Source organism: Staurois parvus, unplaced genomic scaffold (genome assembly GCF_062004578.1).
Source record: "Staurois parvus isolate SC_StPar_1 unplaced genomic scaffold, SC_StPar_1.0 ptg000132l, whole genome shotgun sequence".
NCBI classification, from domain to species: Eukaryota; Metazoa; Chordata; class Amphibia; order Anura; family Ranidae; genus Staurois; species Staurois parvus.
The window spans coordinates 1,385,962-1,391,083 of NW_028317928.1; positions in this window are offsets into that span (position 1 = coordinate 1,385,962).

Below are 5,122 nucleotides of genomic sequence, written 5' to 3' on the forward strand. Positions count from 1 at the left end.
TCCTCCCATGTACTCCATTCTTGTTTAATGTTTTCCTTATTGTAGATGTGTCAACATAAATGTTAGCATGTGCCAGAGATTTCTGTAGGTCTTTAGCTGACACTCGGGGATTCTTCTTTACCTCATGCAGCATTCTGCGCTGTGCTCTTGCAGTCATTTTTACAGGACGACCACGCCTAGGGAGAGTAGCAACAGTGCTAAACTTTCTCCATTTGTAGACAGTCTGTCTTACCGTGGACACATGAACATCAAGGCTTTTGGAGATACTTTTGTAACCCTTTCCAGCTTCATGCAAGTCAACAATTCATGATCGTAGGTCTTCTGAGAGCTCTTTTCCACGAGGCATGATTCACATCAGACAGTGCTTCTTGAAACCAGTAAACCCAAAACAGGTGTGTGTTTTTTAAGGGCAGGACAGCTGTCAGCAACACATCCAATATCATCACACTGATTGGAGTCAAGGTTGGCTCACTCCTGGCTCCAATTAGCTCTGGGAGAAGTCATTAAGCTAGGGCCTCACATACTTTTTCCTCCCTGCACTGTGAATGTTTACATGTTATGTGCAATTAAACCATGGCAACATCTAATGTTTGTGTAGTATTATGTTCAGCAGACTGTGTTCTTCTATTGTTGTGACTTAGATGACGTACAGAGCACATTTTATGCCCAATTCATGCAAAACTCCACGTAATCCCAAGGGGTTCACATACTTTTTCTTGCAACTGTAAGTGTAAATTGACACAGGCATGGAGAGCAAATAAACACGCAAACAAAAAACAAAGAAAAGTATCAGTGCAGATGCATTGGCAAGGCCTTGCCAGTCTGGTGACAAAAATTGCCCCAATCTCAGCCAAAAGGCCTAGCCCATGAGGCGTAGTGCAGTGGTCTAATGTTCAGTCTTACAATGGGATCCCAAACCCAGAGTGATACTAACGGTACCCCTAGGGCGCCACTCCCAGGGGGTGCTTAACACCACAAGCTATCTGTCTTCCCAGCCCCTGGCCAGAAAAGGCAGCACTGCTCAAATCAGGAGGCACTGGGCCCCTTGGAACCCTCCACACCAGGAAAGTACTACTGACCCACACCAACTGTTGCTAGTAACAATAATAATAATGCACCTTTCACCCATAAAATCAGTCACTGAGCTCCAGTCAAGTGATGACCTTGGCAGGCAAGCTTAGTCTGGAAGAGTGATGTGATCAGACTGCTGCAATTCCTCAGTTTCTTCTCACTCCATGATTATGCTGTAACTGTGACCCAACCGGGACAGGGGCTTTTGGAGGGGACTGCAGACTAGCCTCTTGCCTACTGACTATGGGCCCTGGCGTTTGAGGGGGCTCTATTCTTTGGGAGTTGTGTGCCTGAGGAAGTTTGGAGTAGGTTTACTTTTGGATTCAAGTCCACACAGACTCTGAGAACTTGAAGACCCGGATACAAATTTGGGGCCTCTGTGCCCAAACCAGCATTGACTGCTTCAACCCCCTCCTAGACTCAGAGACTCAAAGCAGAAGATTATAATCAGCTCAAAACAACCTGATGTCGGGGTCTCTTGCTGTAATCTGTTTATTAAGATATTATGTGTTTACGGTGTATTTGTCCCATTATTAATTGAGTTAAATAATCATTTATAGTTTCTGTCTGTTGGCTAGTCCTCCTGGAGGTTCCTACATGATGCGATTAATCTTGTTTCAACTTTATCTCATTACCTAATCAGCATGGGATGTTTATCCCAATGTGTAATATTTGTGTGTATTGTTCACATGGGGACTGCCCCTGATGCTGGGGTCTCCCGCTGTTATGTGTAATCTCTATTAACCAGTTGCTGCCTGGCCTACTGTCAAATGATGGTCGGGCGAACACCCTTTCCCTTCGGGAGGACGTCATATGACATTCTTCCCGGATTGCTTTGTGCGTGCCTGCAGGGCCGGCCGCTCTGTGGCAATATCTGTCACTGGCTGTGTACCTCAGACACGGCCAATGACAGATCTGTGTACCGGCTCCATTGCCAGTAGCATGTGACCTGCTGTGACCAATCACAGCAGGTCACATGACAGTTGTATGCAATGGATGGCTTCCTTTCATGCCATCCATTGTATCCAAATATGTCTAGCTGTGAATGGTCACATTGATCACATGCACAGGCTGGGCCAATCACAGCCCATCTGTGTCATGTAATTAGCCGTGGCCAATCACAGCTAATCACTACAAAAAAACCTGAATGAATCGATTTCATTCAGTGAAATTATTTGCTATATGCAATCAAATTATGTAAAAAAAATTAAATAAATAATGATCACTTCCCCAAAGTAGTACAATGTTACTATGGTACTTTGGTCATAGTGTAATATGAAAAAAAAATCTTAAAAAAGAGAAAAAAAATTAATAAAAAATAAACAAAATAAAATATTTTAAAAAATTAAAAAAAAAAAGATCAATTTTTTTTTTTCGTACTGTCACCAGTCAGTGTCCCTGATCACCGCCACTTATATGATGACACTGTACTGTACTGGTGACAGTACGTAAAAAAGTTCCGTATTTTCCAGCGTATAAGACGACTTTTTATCCCATGAAAATCTTCTCAAAAGTCAGCGGTCGTCTTATACGCCGGTGTACGGTGTCGGGCGGCACTTTTTAGGGAGGCGGAGGCCCCTTCAATGGAAGGGACACTAAGTACAGGGGCGGGAAGGGGGCTGCTGTTTCTTACCTGGCTCCGGTCCCAGTCCCACGACGATCCAGTCCAGGAAGCGCGGCTGCTCCTTCATTCAGTTCGGCCGCTCCCTCACTCAATGTTCGCACGGCCGCTCGGCTCCGCCTCCTCACCGGTGATTGGGCGCCAGAACTGTAGCTCAGGAAAGGCACACAGGCGGCCAATCACCTGCGAGGAAGCGGAGCCGAGCGGCCCCGCGAACATCGAGTGAGGGAGCAGCTGGTAACTGTGCCGTGCAGATGGTACTGCTGCAACCACGTATGCTGGCTGCAGCAGCACCATGCTGGAACAGGGGTCAGAAAGTGACATTGGTGTCAGTGGGAGGAATAGTGCCCCATCATTGGTGTCACTGATACTAATGATGGGGAATTATTCCTCCCACTGACACCAACGATGGGGCACTATTCCTCCCCCCACTGAAACCAACGATGGGGCACTATTCCTCCCCCCCACTGACACCAACAATGGGGCACTATTCCTCCCCCCCACTGACACCAATGATGGGGCACTATTCCACCCCCCCATTGACACCAATGATGGAACACTATTCCCTCCCCCACTGACACCAATGATGGGGTACTATTCCTCCCACTGACAACAATGTTGGGACACTATTCCTCCCACTGACACCAAAGACGGGGCACGATTCCTCCCACTGACACCAAAGATGGGGCACTATTCCTCCCACTGATATCAATGATGGGGCACGATTCCTCACTCTGACACCAATGATGGGGCACTATTCCTCCCACTGACACCAAAGATGGGGCACTATTCCTCCCACTGATACCAATGATGGGGCACTATTCCTCCAACTGATACCAATGATGGGGCGCTATTCCTGCCACTGATACCAATGATGGGGCAGGATTCCTCCCACTGACACCAATGATGGGGTGCTATTCCTCCCACTGACACCAATGATGGGGCATGATTCCTCGCTCTGACACCAATGATGGGGCACTATTCCTCCCACTGACACCAATGATGGGACACCATTCCTTCCACTGACACCAATGATGGGACACTATTCCTCCCACTGATACCAATGATGGGGCACTATTCCTCCCACTGACACCAATGATGGGGCAGGATTCTTCCCACTGACACCAATGATGAGGCACTATTTCTCCCCCTGACACTGATGGAGTACTATTCCTCCCACTGACACTAATGATGGGACACTATTCCTCACACACTGACACTAATGATGGGGCACCATCATTGGTGTCAGTGGGAGGAATAGTGTCCCATTATTGGTGTCAGTGGGAGGAATAGTGCCCCATTATTGGTGTCAGAGCAAGGAATCGTGCCCCATCATTGGTGTCAGTGGGAGGAATAGCACCCATCATTGGTATCAGTGGGAGGAATAGTGCCCCATCATTGGTGTCAGAGCAAGGAATTGTGCCCCATCATTGGTGTCAGAGCAAGGAATTGTGCCCCATCATTGGTGTCAGTGGGAGGAATAGCACCCCATCATTGGAATACCATACTGAAATACCGTACCATATTGAAATCAAATCTGATGTTTTTTAATTTTTATTTGGTGTGCGTTGGAAGAGGGGTAGTCTTATACGGCGAGTATAGCCCAAACCCTATATTTTAACAGGAAAAGTAGGGGGTCATCTTATACGCCAGAAAATACAGTATTGTGAAAATATTTTTGTTAATTTCTTCATTTTCCAAAAAATTATGACAAAAAAATTACAACTTCAAAAAACTCACCATGCCTCTTATGAAATACGTCAGACTGTCTACTTTGCAAAAAGGGTCATTTGGGGGATATCTGTACTGTCCTGACATTTGGGGGATATCTGTACCGTTCTGACATTTGGGGGATATCTGTCCTGTTCTGACATTTGAGGGATATCTGTACTGTTCTGACATTTGGGGGATATCTGTACCATTCTGACATTTGGGGGATATCTGTACTGTCCTGACATTTGGGGGATATCTGTACCGCCCTGACATTCTTGGACCTCAAGAAATTAGAAATGAGTGGCCGTCAGTACTTCAGGATTGATCAATTTTCAGATATATCCCATAGTTTGTGAACTCTATAACTTTCCTACAGACTAAATATTAAACACTAATTTGGATTATTTTCACCAAGGAAATGTAGCAGAATACATCTCGGCCTAAATTTATGAAGAAGTTGTGTGAACAAAATGATTCAATTTTAGTTTGGGTACAGTGTTGCATGACCGCGTAATTGTCATTCAAAGTGTGAGAGCGCTGAAACCTGAAAATTGGCCTGGGCAGGAAGGGGGTAAAAGTGCCTGGTATGGAAGTGGTTAAGGTGTTACGTGTACCCATGTTTGCCTATCCTGTCTAGGTGTGAAGTGTCTTTTTCCTATTGTGTAATTTCCCCATTGTGTACCTCCTAGATGTGAATTCCCATTGTTAATTGAGTAA